The 17111-nt window shown below is 40.8% G+C and overlaps 1 protein-coding gene across 3 annotated transcripts in view; it reads right to left on the bottom strand.

Moving 5' to 3' along the window:
- Positions 1–17111, bottom strand: part of ccdc120a (coiled-coil domain containing 120a) — a 58584-nt gene that overhangs the window by 26733 nt on the left and 14740 nt on the right. Inside the window, exons 1-2 of one of the 3 annotated variants that reach the window (XM_046872201.1) lie at positions 4286–4326; positions 4017–4105 (exon numbers count right to left, since the gene is read on the bottom strand). The exons of 1 other annotated variant lie outside the window; for it this stretch is intronic. The gene's annotated coding sequence lies outside the window, so the exon portion shown is untranslated. Of the gene's footprint in view, positions 1–4016; positions 4106–4285; positions 4327–17111 lie in introns of those variants that run through there. One more of the 3 variants, XM_046872200.1, reaches the window with a different exon arrangement.

The following is a 17111-nucleotide window of genomic DNA, read 5'->3' as shown; positions in this document are numbered from 1 at the left end:
ACACTATACGGACAAACGTGTTGCGACACCTGACTTTTACAACCATATGTTGTTCTTTCCCATACTGTTACCACAAAGATGGAGGATCACAGTTGTGTAGGACGTCTTTGCATGAAATTTTCCAGCACGAATGTGTGCACAAATCCAGCTCCATGAACATTTGGGTTCAATGGGTTGGAGTGAAAGATCTGCTATAGAGCTCTATATGAGGGACACAATGTGGAATGGGACGTTCTTATAGTCAGGTGTCTACAATGTACCACTTATGTTCCACCAACCAAAACAGAAAAATGTGTTCCTTTGTTTCAGGACATGAAATCGATCTCATCTTTGTCAAAAAGTAGGACGTTTCCGAGCGACATTCAGAATAAAAGGTTCACGCGTGCAGATACGGTGGTGATAACGCATTTGTTAACCTGGTAACAAGATAAAGGGCCATTAACTTATACAAAAGTGTGTTTGAGCTCCACTATGGCTACGTGCCATAATAAAAAAAAAAAGAGAGGAGGGTTGGTTTCTAGGTAGCCCTCTAAACACTTCAGAAATCTCCTTCCAACCAGGCAACAGTGCATTCCTGAAAGACCGGACTGTCCGAAGCAACCGATCGTGAACTACGATTGAATGTTTTTTTTTTTCTCCACAATACGATATGTAGGTCGTTCTAATGAAAGGTCAGATCTGTTTTACAGCCTGGAGATCAACATCATACCCAAAAACATTGTCAGGACAAAACAGGCCACGAGTTTGCAGATGAATTCAATACAATTCATGTTTATTTGTATTGCGCTTTTAACAATGAACATTGTCTCAAAGCAGCTTTACGCAGATAATGTGGTGATAGAAAATGAATATGTTCTTTATAAGTGTAAGTTTGTCTCTGATGAACGAGCCAGTGGCGACTGTGGTGAAGGAAAAACTCCCCGAGATGGCATAAGTTAGAAACCTTGAGAGGAACCAGACTCAAGAGAGAAACCCATTTTCATCTGGGTTGCACCGAATGTCCATTTATTGCAGATATACGATATTGCAGAGGGCAGTGATGGTGATTAGAAGCAAACTGTAGTCCTGAGTCAATGTTGACATTCAGACTGTTGACATTAACTACAATCCAAATCCATCCTCAAAGCTCCCGTTCTAACTCCGGAATTTCATGGAACCACCCAAGGCATTGATGAGAAACCGTCCCCAGCTGCACAGAGTGACCTCCAACTTCCAAGATTAAACCCTGTTGTGTCTGATTCAAGTCTAGTGTCTAGGATCACTTCCTATTCAAGCTGGTACAACAAAAGTTCCTCCTGGAACATGGTGCTTCGCATGTCCTACAACATGACCACTAGAGATTGGACGATATACAGTACAACATACAGTTCTTATCTCGGAATGTCAACACTATATGGATATCGGGACGCCTGACTTTTCCAGCCATTTGTGGTTCTTCACCAAACTGTTAGCAAAAAGTCGGAGGTGCACAATTTTGTATGGAGCTGCACAAAGCCAGCTCCATGAAGATCCACTTTCCATGGGTTCCATCTCCCCCTATAGAGCTCTATAGGCTGAATTGTTTGCTCTGACCGCACCCCAGGCCTCCTCACCTCAGCTACATGAGTACTGGTGTTTACTCACTAAATGAGCGCAAATCACAAAATCTAAAGGAAACATCTTCCCAGAAGAGTGGAGATGATTAGAACAGGGAATGGAGACTTAATGTGGAATAGGAAAGCTTATGGGGAGGTACTTTGACTTTGATGTATTTACAGTGTAATTGCCATGTTGTTTGACATTGAAGTATATAAATAGTAGAAAAGTACAGATTTGTGTATATCAGGTGTCACCCAGAGGAGGAGGTTCCTCTTAGGGTTTCTTCCTCATGTCAGGAAGTTTTTTGTCTTGTTGACTCAAAAAGAATCGGATTGAATTCAGATAGATCAGACAGATCTCCAAATCTTCGTTTTTCCTATGTGAACCGAGAAGAACCAGGTGTTTGAGGAGACAATCTCAAAACCAAACACACGTCTTGGGGGGGTTTGCTGAGGAACGATCCGGCGCCGGGTTTGCTTGCTGAGTAAGCGCATCATGCTGTGCTTTGTGTGGAAATCAGCACTAAAGAGGTCAAAGTGGAAACATGGTCAAACTGTTTCTTCCAAACCTTTCGCTACAATCTCATTAGATACGACTTCAGTGCATTTACGGTCACGCGGTTTAGTGTTCACACCAAGAAAAAAACAAACGTTGCAGAAGAAAATCACTTGTTTAAAAATGGGGGTTGCAAAGGGGTGGAAACTTTTGGGAAAATTTCAGGAAAATTTCGGGAAAGTTTCCAGAACTTTTCGGTGGGAAATCCCCTTGTTTAAGAATTGGGGTTGCAAAGGGGTGAAAACTTTCGGGAAAATTTCAGGAAAATTTCGGGAAAGTTTCCAGAACTTTTCGGTGGGAAATTTATCTGGGGAATTTTGGAAATATTTCAAGTATCGCACTGGAAATTTATGGGGATTAATTAGAAATGTGAGGCAATTTATATCAAATTAATCAAATACAAACAGAATTGTAAACATCTCGTTTGGTCACAAACTGACACATGCAATAATAATGCCATTTTTTTTTTACTTTAGATTTCATTGTTCGTATAATTTTGTTGCACTGTAGCTTACACACAGCACAGGGGAGTTTTAAGCAAAAATGTATGTAATATTTATATAATTTATATAACATTTTTTGAGGAATGCATAAAGGGGGCGTGGCCTCACTGTCCCTGCAGTAAGTGTGCATGTGATTGATAGATGTGCAGGTAGAAATTTAACAGAAACGGCAATAAATTTGGTTGTTTTAACCAAATTTATCCTGCAAAATTTTCTAGAACTACATCCAAGATCTCTGTTTTAGGCTCACCTGCAATTTTGGAAATTCCCAAATAATTCCTGGTTATTCCCAATGAAAATTCTTGGAATTTTACAACCCGAATCGTGATATAAATAATAGATATATGGTGCATTCTGGTTACGATTAAAGATGGCTGACCGCATGGATTTCTTCCATTGAATATAAACCAATAGGAGGAAGGAAACAGATGCCCCAATGCTACTAATACAGTATCACAACTGGCTAAAAGGTTTGATGATGACAGTTGATGGCATCAGCAGAACAAATCAATTACATTAAACAGTGGTCTTCTGTTAGACGATCTTCATCATCCAACCTGACACTTTGTAATACAGGCTGTCATTGTATCTTATAGTCCAATGGAGGCTTTAATTGCTCCCTGATTACTCCAATAACTTTAGAATTATAAATAAAAGGGTATCTAGGTGACAGAAATGCCTTAGTCTAGCCACAACCAAACTTCTGATAAATTACCCATAATCGCCCACCCCCATACCCCTCATCGTCAGGGGTCTCCAGCCCCTCAGGGCTCCAAACCTGGGAGGAGGAGGAGGACTTTGTGCAGATGTATCCGCAGCTTTGTGGTTAAAACAAACACAACTCAGTGTCATAAAAGTGCTGAGCTGTGCTGTACGTTGGGATCTCTGAGCCTGATCAGGGACAGATTCCAACTTCACTACAGGCTTTTGGGATCACGTCAGTGATAAGAAAGTGGTTGTTTGGAGAACTTCCTGTTGAAAAACAATGACCCTGAGCAGTTCCTACACAAGCGTTCGTTGAGCGAACAAGTCCCAGAAATTGTGGCATCCTCAAACAACCAGGCTAGATTATCTTCTGGATGAACAACACAAGTTGTTAGTATTTGGTTCATTGTGCACTGTGGAATGAAGTGCAACCACTTTTTTAGTTCATTCAGAATGGTCCACTTGATCATTCCAGAAAAGCAGATCAAGTCTAAAACCTGGAACATTCTGAGTGCATCTCATTTCTTGATCCTATAATAAATCAAGCAGCAGTCACGTGGATATTATAATAAACCAGCAATCACGTGCATCACTTGTTTTTGGTCACTTTTGTTTACTTTTCTAGAACATTAGACAGAACATCTGGTCAATGCATTTGATCCAATGTAGTCTTACCTTAGATCAGAAACTACATCCAGATTTCCAGGAGTTGTTTTTGGGTAAAATAGTTGAAGCTTCAACAGGCATCAATTCCCTTTAAATCCCTGGACATGGAAATGCATGAAAACACATCAAGAAACAGTTCCTTTCTGCAGAAGGCATGAAAAGTCTGTCTTAAAGCCAGCTAGTAAAGTTGAACTAATTGAGTAATTATTATTATTGTTACTATAATAATGATCAGTGTGTGTGTGTGTGTGTGAGTGTGCGTTTGTGTATAAGTCCACCGGAGGAGTGCACGCGCCAAGTCTCTTCGCTTCACTTCTGCGCTCCAGGTTCAGAGGATCGGGCGGGCGAAACCAACTCCGACGCTCAGAGAGGGGGAGCAGTATTTCGCTTTGACCGTTTTTACACGGAAAGAAATATATATATCAGCTTTTTTTTATAACCGATTTTATTATTCCTATATAACTTTGTTATCCTGATTTCAAACTTAGCGATCGTATTAAAAGAACGTCCCACGGAACCCCCTAAAAACCGAAATGGTCCCGTCTGTTTCGGTAACATATACAGTACGTCTTAACTGTTATGTATTTTGACGTGATTTTCTAAGAAAGTGCTCAGAAAGTATATCTTTTAATAGAACTATTTGGGTTTTGCCAGTTTTCCGGGGTTTTGTGCAATGAAAATGGTTTTAATCATACAAAAATTAACAAGCGAGAAGCGTCTTTTTAGTTACAGGTAACGTCGGGGGCGCGCTTGCGCGTTCTCGCGAATGCATTCATCCCCCCCCTCAACGTGGGTCTTTTTTAATGATTCAGTAAAACGTTCCACATATTGATGTCAATCCTCCACAAACTGCACGAAACATTGTCGCAAAGGCAACAAGCATCATCCCAAAAAAAGCAAAATATTCACAAAGGAGTTTTTTTTGTCCATTTCGTGTTGCCTAACATTAAGGTTAGGATTGCCAGTGCTAATGAAAACCGAGAAGGTGTTTCTCCTGGCCCTGAATTACCCCAAGGGATCAAGGACTGTAGGGTGATTTGCAAACCAATGAGCTGAAGCCCAGCTCCTGACAGACTCCCCTATTCTCATGTTAAATCCTGCCATTTAAACTGCACTTCAGGACCATCCTCCCAACTGCTCCGTCTATTTACACAATACTCCAAGCATATGTATGGCAACAGCACAGTTAAACGGTTTAGACTTGCTAAAATTCACCACAAAAAGCATGTGAGCATTGGGTCCATCTCATCTGACTTTAATCCACGATGAGTTTTTGGATGGAAGTCTTGATTTTGAAGCTTCGCTTGCATACGCCATATGACTGTCAAGATATTGGAACGTCAAAACCTCATCACTGAGAGTCAGCATGACCACGATCCCGATAATACAACAATCACTCGTTTTTAACTATGTTACAAAAATTGGTGCAGAAATTGGTTGTTTGCTTTACAGCTCACAAGCCAGGTGTAACCAGCTGTTTCTGCTACTTCCATCCCAGAGGATTTCAGGATTCAGGCCGTTCCATGATAGATATCACTCCAGACGTCTGTTTGCTCTGTAAATAACGCTTACAGAACTCGGACGTACGCTTCAGATCACGGTCTTGTTGTGTGGTCTTGAATTGAATGGTGTTGAGGTATGGTAGCTTCTCACAGGAAATGTATGCCAGGATATTGTTTGTATTCATAAAAACAATTGTCTACTTCTGTGTATTCGGGTCTGTTTTGTGAATAACGTGGCTAGACGTTGAGTCATGTTTCTTTCACCCTCGGCAGTTTTCACAGAATATGTATCATTATCCAAAACCACAACAATGACATATGATGAACAGGTTAATATTGTTTTAGATTTTGCATCACTAGTGTGCTGTTAGTGTGTGTGAGCAAATCACTAATGCGGTTCATCATCTGGGATTTGCATCAGAGACCAGAACTGCAAGTTAATTCATGCGTGTGAACATGAATGGGGGGAAGTTCAGCCGGGGAGCCAAACAGGTTGCATCTCCTGCCCTTCCTGGAATTCTCTACGGCCTCGAGAGATCGTTGGCTCTTATGAGAAAAAGCAGGAGTCAGAGTGAGAGCGAAAGAGATAGAATCCGACAGCAAAAGGAGTGTTCCCTGCTGTGTGCAGGACTCCATCATTCAGCCATCAATCACAACACACAATCAGTCCTGTCACCACTCCACAACTCCTACCACTGCCTCTGCTGGGGCTCTATTATCTTTATATATTAACTGAAGTGTACAACTTGTTTTGTCATTAATGCTCCATCGTCTGTGTGTCTCGAGATGTCAGGGGTTTCTTGAAAAATGATAGATAGGGTCATAATAAATGTAACAGCATACATGGGAAAATCTTTTGTCGTCCGTTTTCCTTGACATTCATAACAAAATTCATGGAAGAATGAATTGAAAGCATGAAAAAAAAAATTAATAATAAGTCATAATAGAAAAAAATCCGATCAGCACATTTCTGTCTATGAGCTTAGAAACATCCAAATCCCACACTTCATAATACAGGGATCTATTTTAAGAAACGTGTTTGTTAGAGTATTATTTTGCCATCATTGCCGGATTCTCGCTGTTCCTGTGTTTGTGAGTCATGTGACAGGAAGTGGGAGGCGAATCAACACGCTACAACAAACCAACTGATTTTGTTTTTATGCAACAAACTTGGTAAAAGGCAAAAACACACCAGAACTGCACAGTGAATGAGTGAAAGAAAGTGCTGTGGAGTCCAAATGGGACATTTTTGTCTCTAACAGAAGAACTTGTGTAAGACAGAGAACAGGAGAGAAGATGTGATCAGACTCCCTCACCCACACACTTGAAGGTTTAATCATTTGGGGTTGTTTTGAAGAATTATTCCAGAATGTGGAAACCAACATGGCTTCCGTTCCATACTTCAACAGAGAGCAAACATTCAGCTGGAGTGATATTTATCATAGAACGTCCTGCCCAGTCACCGCACCTAAATCCTATTAAACTGCTCTGGGACGATCAAGCTCTGGAAAATCTCCAAATAGTGAAGAACATCTTTGGCGAGTTTTACAAGAGAACGTTTGGAGAAACGAACTGTCCGGATGCCGAGAGTGTGTAAAGCCATTCTTCATGCTAAGAGATGATTTTTCAATGGAAATAAAGTGGAACATCTGGACATTTATAGAATTGTTAATCTTAATAACGTAATTTTCATAGCTACATGACCGAGTTTGTTACGTTGAAACAAAAGGAACATGCATGTTTTTACGACATGCATAGATATAATTTAGTTATTACAGTGGTCCCACGGAACTCGAGGGGGTTATGTTCTAAACCCACGAAAAGTTTAGAAAATCAACGAACAATGTACCACTGATCCCTCCATCCTCCACCATTGCTCGACTGGTCCCACCATCTCTCCAGGTGCAAGGAGGACATGCTTGCAGGCTCTTTTTGGTTCCAGCACCAAGGTGGTGGAATGAACTTCTGCTTGATGACCAAAAAGTTGAGTCTCGAGCAGTTAGATGTCCAAAGAGAGGACAACAGAGTAGACAATAGACTGATGGTATTCTTTAATAGTCTGTCTCCTAACCAACCAGAATTAAAATGTATTTATAAATGGAGACTTCAATAAATTTTGCAACTCTGAATGAAGTTGATAATTTTTTAATAATTCTTTGTAGAACAGTTTGATCAATGGACATTGTCTCAAAGCAGCTTTACAATGATGAAGCAGTTATAAAAGAATCTGTAAGTTTGTTCCTTATAATTGTCCCTAATACGTGAGTGGAAAAACTGAAAAAACTGAGATAGCAAGAGCAAGAAACCTTAAAAGAAACCAGACTCGAAAGTGAACCTCATCCTCATCTGGGTGGCACCAAATGTCCGTTCATTGGATAAATCTCCGATAAATTCAAGAGAAAAAGATTCCTTACTCAGCAATACTTTTGTGTTTTGTTCCTCTTGTACCACATGTTCAATCACTAACTTTTTACTTAATAAATTACAACATCCTTTTACTTTACTTCATTTTGTGGTTACGTTTGATGTTATGATTATATCTTTAACGTCCCAGGACAAGTCTGTACACAATATCACATGCGATACCCAACATCCACCAGTCTTTATTAAGTTTTCTTCTGACTGTAACAAAAACAATAAATGCAGCTGTTCTCCAGAGGAACCACAATCGGAAAACCTCCTCTAGCACAAATCCAGGCACAAACTACTGATGGGAAGATCGGACCATTTTAGTAAATCGGTTCTTTGAATCTCGTTCCTTTTTTGAGTCATTCAGTTCATTTCGTCCCTTTAATCACCTTCATAGCGTCTTTGGGAGTCACGTGACAAAAGGACGAATTTGAAAGATTTTGCTAGGAACGGATCACTCTTTGAGGACGACTCGTTCTTCCCGGTCACATAAACGACTCTTTCTGAATGAACGAATTGTGTATGAACGACTCGTCATCAGCAGAAACTGAGTGGAGGTTTTTAAAAAAGGGTGAAATGAGGTGATCTAGCAAAGCCAAATGGAGACGTTTGGGTTATTTCCCATCTGTTTAACAAATCGTCACGTAAAAACACTCCCTCCGCCTTTCTCACAGGTGTTTAACATTAGGCCACAAATGGTAGTCAGAACAAGTGACCCTACCCCCATCATCCAAAACATTTGACCCCTAACCTGCAAAAAAAAAAACCACAGGGGTATTTCTTCGTTTTTTTCTTTTTCAGTAGTCCACCACCAGAGGTACTGCACCAGCTTTGGGTCTTCATGCAGCATTTTTTTAGATTAACTCCACATGTGAGCATTAACCCGCTAGCTCCTTACATCCTTTCATCCAAAAGCTGCAAGCTAAGTGAAACGCTCACGTTTCGGGAATGTTCCTGAGCACTGGCAGAACATGAAAGAAGCTCTGTTTTTCCAGGACGTATCTGTACTCCAGGCACGAAAGAAACAAATGTAATACCTGAAACTACAATTATGTGTAATAGACTTTCATTATTTCTCGAATATTATACAGCGTGTTGGAAAGACAGTGTTCTCGCTCTCTGTTTCCGGAAGTGAAGCAGATTCGCATTACAATGTGTCCGAGTACATGATATTTTTGGAGCATTAGATAATAATCCCTTGACAGTCAACAGCATATCTCTTGAACATGGCAAGTTGGAGATCTCTAGCGAAACAGCTGATTCTGTCATGTATAAACGCCGCACCTTTCATTCGCTGCCAGTTGGCTGGGAATTTTTTCTCTAATCCGTTTGGTGAAAATGTTTAGAGTACCAGACCCCCACTCTCTCTCTCTCTCTTTCTCCCTCTCTCTATCTCTCCGTCTCGCTCAGCACTAATCCTTGGCGTGTTTAGACTCGCACGGAGAACAGAAGACTCACATATGTGGCCACATTATTGCACCGACGGACACGTCGTGCCCTTCGCTCATTGTACTGAATATTTAATGCCCCATTGCCATCTGGTCTTGCAGGGAGACGACACGCTCGTCTAATGACCCGTTAGAAGTGTTATACGAATTCATTAATGCTCCTCAGAAATAAATGTTAATGCGTCGGCCACAACAGATGAGCAGAGACGCGAAGCTCGCTACTTAGACATGCACAGAGTACGCCATCGCAGCTTCATTCGTATGCACTGAAACGACACTTCGTTAGCGCCAAACTGCTGTTTTCGCAATCGCAAGATCTATTGGCAATTTCTAACTTTTGTTCCAATCCTTCACAGATAATTGTTACGTATGTCCCTGCCTTTGACTCTGGTGTTGTTTTGTTTTCCTGCTACTGTCCTTCGTGTGAGATTCTGACACGTAGTAAAGTCAAGTACTGATGGAGGTGAGGTGAGGTGAGGAGGCCTGGGGTGCAGTCAGAATGAGAAATTCATTATATTATATTAGCAGGAAATCTTTTCAAGACTTAAGGCTTTGTACACAGGGGCACTGTCATGCTAGAACAGGTTTGAGTCTCCTAGTTCAAGTGAAGGGAAAACTTCATGCTACAGCATCCAGAAGACTATTGTGCGTCTCCAACATTGTGCTAACACTTTGAGGAAGAGCTACATTTAGATGGAAAAGTCAGGTGATCCATACAGCTGAGGCCCTCTGGAAAGCAAACAAGGTGAAGGTGTCAATAATGTATCTACTTGGGATTCTTCATAACTGAGGCTGATTCGATTCGCATTTCGAAGCATAGCCAACAATACGATACACTAAAAATACACATGAAGCAGCTACCGATGCGATACAATGTGCGATCCAATTCCGATTCGATCCAACACGATTCAGTCAAAAAATATGATGCTCTGCAATTCGATATGGTACAGAAAGTTCATCAAATTCTTTGGTTCAGAAAGACAGCGAACCATCAATTTACTTTAATTCCTTCTGAATTCTAACGCACGCCACTTTCATTGCACCAAAAAACGAAGCAATAAAACCAGACGTCCTTTTCCTGTTGTGTCTGCAGGAAGACGCAGCTCTACCTCTGCCATGTTAATCTGTATTCTACGTGAAAATATCAATATATACATATTAAATTTTGGGCATAAATTATTGGTCAATTTCTAAATAATAAAAGTGCATCTACTAATAATTATATTTAAAAAAATAGTTTTTTACCACTGCAAATAGGTTAGAAATGATGCATCACCATACAAACGCCAACATGTATCTGATGTGCACTTTGTTTTTTATTCATGTGTGCAAACATTGTCATTTTTTGGGTCTGAGTTTCAAATAACGTTCTATTTTTTAATATTGTAACCTATATGGATCCTGAAACAGTATCATGATATCAAACAGGGATGGAATACATTCAATCGGAAGCCATTAAGGTACAATGGATTGACATAAATCACAGGTAGGAACAAGAAAATCTATTTTTATGATCAACTTTTAATCGTTTTGCTTTTTTTTCCAAAATAAGGAAATTTAGAAAGAGGAAACAGATGACCAATGCATTATCACTGCCGTCTATGGTGTCATTTCCCAGTTCAATATCGAGAAGATTCTACAATGATTGTAACTTGATGGTAGTTCCTGGTAGGTATACAGATACAATATGTTTTTGTTCGATACTCAAGCAGAAATGAGGGAAACTAAGAACCAAAAACATTCTGAGGTAATTTCACACAATAATCTCATTTACTGTGTCTGAAATTTGAATGGTTTTATTCGTAACTACTTTTAAAAACTTTAAAAAATCAAAGTTCATTTCGGGTATATTTTAGTCCAGATTAAAATAGTTAATCCCATGTAAACTCTCGTGTTTATATTATATTAGCAGGAAATCTTTTCAAGACTTAAGGCTTTGTACACAGGGGCACTGTCATGCTAGAACAGGTTTGAGTCTCCTAGTTCAAGTGAAGGGAAAACTTCATGCTACAGCATCCAGAAGACTATTGTGCGTGTCCAACTTTGTGCTAACACTTTGAGGAAGAGCTACATTTAGATGGAAAAGTCAGGTGATCCATACAGCTGAGGCCCTCTGGAAAGCAAACAAGGTGAAGGTGTCAATAATGTATCTACTTGGGATTCTTCATAACTGAGGCCAATTCGATTCGCATTTCGAAGCATAGCCAACAATACGATACACTAAAAATACACATGAAGCAGCTACCGATGCGATACAATGTGCAATCCAATTCCGATTCGATCCAACACGATTCAGTCAAAAAATATGATGCTCTGCAATTTGATATGGTACAGAAAGTTCATCGAAAAAACTTTAAAGTTCATCAAAGTTCATTTCGGGTATATTTTAGTCCAGATTAAAATAGTTAATCCCATGTAAACTCTCGTGTTTAATCCCTTGGAAATGTGTGAATGTTAGAGTATGGGTCACTTGGTAGTGAAATAATTATAAAATTGTAGATATCATAGATGTGATAGTGTAGTGTCCAATAAAACAAATTGGGGAAGATGGTTACACCTTAAACTCTTCTGAAAATCCACGTCATAAAAAGTTCAGCCATAAAAAAAAAACTTACTGTGCATGACTGGCAAATGTTTTCCAGAAATGCAACCAGGGTTTGAAATTCAATTACAGTCCAGGAGCCGTTCTTCTGAGAGCCGGATGTTTGTGTCTGCTATCATTATTATTACATTACTAATCCTACAGTCAGGCTCGGTGTGTGTTGGAGAGCCCGGACTTTTTAAATATACGAGGTCACGGGGGTCAAGATGTCGTAGCATATTTCCTCCCTGCAGATTCTACACACAGGATGACGGACAAGCCTCTGATCATGCGAACGTGAACGGCCACGTTTCCTCCACTTCCTCCTCTCGAAATGAGCATGTAATCGAGCAGCTCTCAGTCAGTGGAACAAAGTGCACTCGGAGTACACGAGTGCAGAAGCTGGAGACCGGCAAACGACTAATTTACTGCCCACCGTGCCAAAGCACACGCTCCACCCAGGCATACTTCAGTCAGAGGAAATGAAGTCCAACCGCAGAATAGCTAGCATTGACTAACGGTGTGTTAGAGCTGGCGCTGGGAATCTGTATGATGTCATGATAACTGGTCCTCCTGGATCACATTCGTTGCTGTTCACAGTAAAGCGGTGGGAACATTGTGGGGAAGTCAGGAGACGGTCTGCAGTGCACTCAGGGGTATATCAGGTGATATAGACTGGGGAGGAGGCAATCTTATCTGCTAGGCTAGTCGAAGTGGCTGTGGGTTTCCAAACAAGTGCAACACTTGTTACAACCAATCGATCGTTTGAGGAATGATAGAAACCTGATAAATGTTTAGTATGAAATAAAACACTTGGGGACAGGAGGCTATCTTTCTATAGCTCAATCTTTATATATATATATATATATAAAACAGTCGTGATCCATCGATCATCAACAGCATAAACGTCTACAGCAGTTTGAGTTACAGGAACCCATTGGTTGGTTCGGACCACACAGACCAGCCTTCGCTCCCCACGTGCATCAGCGACCCTGTCGCCGGTTCACCACTGTTCCTTCCTTCGAGCACTTTTAAGAGATTCTGACCACTGCAGACCAGGAACATCTACAAGAGATGCCGTTTTGGAGACGCTCTGACCCAGACGTCTAGACGTCACAATTTGTCAAACTCGCTCAAATCCTTACGCTCGCCCATTTTTCCTGTTTCTAACATCAACTTTGAGGACAGAATGTTCACTTGCTGCCCAATAAATAAATCCACCCACTAACAGATGCACTGTTAGTAATCCACAACAGCAATACTACTAGTATTATTATTAGTAGTAGTAGTATCCGTTTATCTTCTTCCTCTTTTTTCAGCTCTCCACGGTGGCTCACCCGTCTCTGTATCACTCTGTCCCCTCCATCTGCATCTTTTAAACCAACCACCTGCATGTCTTCCCTCACTACATCCATAAACCTTCTCCTTGTCCTGGTGGCTCTATTCTCAGGGTTCTTCTACCCATATACCCCATGTCTCTCCTCTGCACATAACCAAACCATCTCAATCACACCTTTCTCACCTTGACTCCAAAACGTCCTACCTGCCCGGTCCCTCTAATAAACTTATTTCTAAACCTGTCCATCCTCGTCACTCCTGATGGAAATCTCAGCATCTTCAACTCTACACCTCCACTTTGAAGAATGCCAATGAAATAAGAAAGTTCATTTGTATAAACCCGCGATCAGTCTTGCAGCTGAAAAACCCATTAGAACCGGTGTTATAGAGAATTAAACCACACCTTCAGGCCTATCAGAACTGAGAATTCGTCTGAGCCGTGGTATGAAATGGTTTTGATGGAAAATTGTGTACGCTGTTCGCAAAATTAAAAGCACCAAGACGCCGTCAGGTACTTTTTGGAATAAGTGCACACATGCAAATCAACGTTTTTTTATATTATTTCCTCTCCAAATGATTCCTTGAAGTACTGGTGAGCTTCTTATTCCACCAAGAAGCCCCGATGGGATGGGGTTTTTCTTTTTCCGTTTTAAAGGCGAGGCGGCTCCGACAGGCCTCGCGAGCTGCGCTTCAAACAGAATGCGTGATCTCCGTGCGCCGCTTTGATACGGAAAAGGGGAGGAGCTCGTGTTGCCAGGCAACAGCTTTCGCATGATTCGCATGAAGTTCTTCATCTCATCTCCAGGCTGAAAAAACATGAGGACATCGGCAACACAAAAGCTGTCTTCTTCTTCTTCTTTTTTTTTTTTTTTTTGAAGCATAACAAACTGGTTCGAAGTTTGGATCTCGCTAATAAACAATGAAACAATGAAAAGAAAAAAAAACGCAAGTAGGTGCCAAAAACTACGATTCTGATTGAACTTATTCAAAGAACTGAGGATGGGGTGGGGGGAGGGGGGATTAAAGTGCCTGCACAGCTACAACAGTTTAAGGGAGTGAAGGTTGAGGGCTTTAAGAGATGAGCCTCTGAAAACTAACCCAAACACTAGGTTGCACCTTCGACTTGTCAAGACCTGCATTTCTCACCGTCGTCTCACCGTAAGAGCTCAGCTGAGAGCTGAAGGCGAGGAATCACAGGTTTCAGATTAACAGTAGCAATTATATCATTTATATCAAAGCGATACAGGATAGAAGGACTGCTTTCTGAAGTTTACCCGTAATTACAGTCTGTGAAAGTTTTTGATACAGGAAGAAAAATCAAGACAGGCTGCTTAATAGAACGTCTCTTTTTGGTGTTTCCAGGCACAACTGTGACCTTCACACACACACACCAAAGTAACCAGGGAAACCTTAAACACCTACATGCTCTAGTAATGTCTATACCATCTTACAAAGTTTATTTTGCCCCCATCCCCAGTGGGTGTTTCCTAGTAATCAGTTCGATGTCTGATTATCTGATCATTATCAGGCTTTTTATCCGGTTATGTAAACATACATGCCACAATGTCTTACATCAGATACCATATTCCAAGATATCCACTGAAAACATCTGGAGATTGTTAATCATGTGTCTTTTGTGCGTTTGGGTTTTTTTCCATGCTCTTCAGCAGTTCTCGTATAACGACTTTTTACCATGTTGAAAAAAATTCTAAATCGACGATTCTGAGAATAAAGTCGAAATGACTAGAATGAAGTCGAAATTACCTAAATAAAGTTGTAGCACTACAGGAATAAAGTCAAAATTGTAAGAATAAAGTCGTAGCACTATGAGAATTCATCCTTCTTTTGAAAAAAAAAATGAATTAATTAGAGAATAAAGTCGAATTACAAGAATAAAGTCGTAGCGCTACGAGAAAGTGGTAGCAGCACCAGCGGAAGTTCACCGGATTCTGGTGATCATGGCATTTTCCCACCTCAGAGGGCGCTGTCACACAAATACGTAAATTTGTCTTGTCTGTACGATTCGATTAGCGCTTCTGTTTCTCCGCAGCACGACAACAGACTGTTCTAGAAATGCGTTTGCATTAACGTGCATGCCCAAATCCTCCATGAAGCTCGGTGAAGTCATTAGGAAACGTGTACAATAGCTGTTTCACTGTAAAGAACTGCATGTGAGTATTGTTAAGAGTATTGATTAGCAGTGCATTCATTTAGGATGCTGATTCGACCTCGAACTCCAGTCGTGTTCAATACTTAACAAACTTCCGGCCAATCAGAATCCAGTATTCAGATGGTATAATAGCGAAAAAAAATACATGGCAATTAAAAACAAACATATTTACGTTAGAATTTTTGTGAAAAACCTACAAAGTGATGAAAATCCATAACATTCACACCTACACGAACGGTGTGAAGCTCTTTCTCCCTGTTCTCGCTTCCCTACGGTGTCATTTCAGCGCTCTTGATGAATGTTTTCTTTCCTCGTTGGACCTTCCGTCATAAAATATATATATCGGTAATGTGAACGCTCCGTAGAGGCCACGGTGGACCTCTATAAATCTCTTCATACAGAAGGAAATTGGAGGCTGGGACCCGCTTTAAATCAGTGTCTTTTCTTTTGCATGATCAGAGCCAGCCTTTTTTACGACAGCAAACACGTCCTATAAGATTATTAAGACGTTACTCTTTCAACCAAGACAGAGCAATGATAAGGAGGCCACAAGACCAGGTGCTCTAGACTGTTCCTTATTTGTCTACAGCTGGCACCAGACCAGAGACGCAGGATCTCAGGGTCCGTTCGGCAAATCGGCGTTCCGATTTTAAACATTCCAAGCAGCCTAAGAGGTCAGTCGGAAGTACGGCTCCATATGTCATGCTGGCGTGGCCTATAAAGCAGCGGTTTTGTACTGTAGATGAGGTCTTGTAGACCCAGTGTTTTTATTTTTGGCTCTTTTGCAACCTATTCAGCTCTTCATAGCTATCAAGCCATTTTACGAGTTTAACCAGGTGTGTACGAGTGTGCAGGGGACATGAGCAGGGCGAGAGAGGCCTCATAACTCATACAGATCAGAAAAAAAACATTCTTTTATGAACAATTACAATTCTGTTTCTGTGTTCTTGTGTTTTTATCATTAATATTTTGTGGACACCTGAGTATAAGATTGGTATGTGCTGAGCATCCCATTCCACATGTAGTCTCTATTCACTCCACTCTTCTGGGAAGATGTTCCACTAGATTTTGGAGTGTAGAGAGATTTTTAGCCAGTGAGTAAAGTCAGGTACTGATGTAGATAAAGATCTTCCACTCCAATCCATGTAAAGCATATCTTCAAGGAGCTAGGTTTGTGCATACCAACAGGTTTGGACCTCCTAGTTGAAGTCAGGGGAAAATTTCATGCCAATTGTGTGCCAGTAACAGTAACAGTTTGGTGAAGAACCACATATGGCTGGAAAAGTCAGGCGTCCAAATACTTTTCTCCATACAGAGAAAAATACACATATTTCGAACGTCATGACCGGCGATTACGTCTTCATAAACATATGGCTGATGTATTATGAGGGAAAAAAAAATCCAGGACAGAAAGAAAAGTGAGCTCGAAAGTAAGAACAGCGTGACGCAGTGCGCTGAAGAGCCGTCCAGCAGCAGCATTCGTCTCAAGAAAGGACAGAGAGAGAGAGACAAGAGGTCATGACAGGAGGAAAGAAAACAGGATGCAGACATCATTAGCCAGTGAGCACTGACCGGCCTGTTCGCTTATAGCAATCTTCAAAAAATACATGGTGGAATCATTGTGAAGAAGCAGCCGATAGACACCTAATTAGCTAA

This window comes from Silurus meridionalis, chromosome 17, assembly GCF_014805685.1.
Source record: "Silurus meridionalis isolate SWU-2019-XX chromosome 17, ASM1480568v1, whole genome shotgun sequence".
In the NCBI taxonomy this organism is placed as follows: domain Eukaryota; kingdom Metazoa; phylum Chordata; class Actinopteri; order Siluriformes; family Siluridae; genus Silurus; species Silurus meridionalis.
This window is presented reverse-complemented; position numbering and strand designations above follow the sequence as displayed.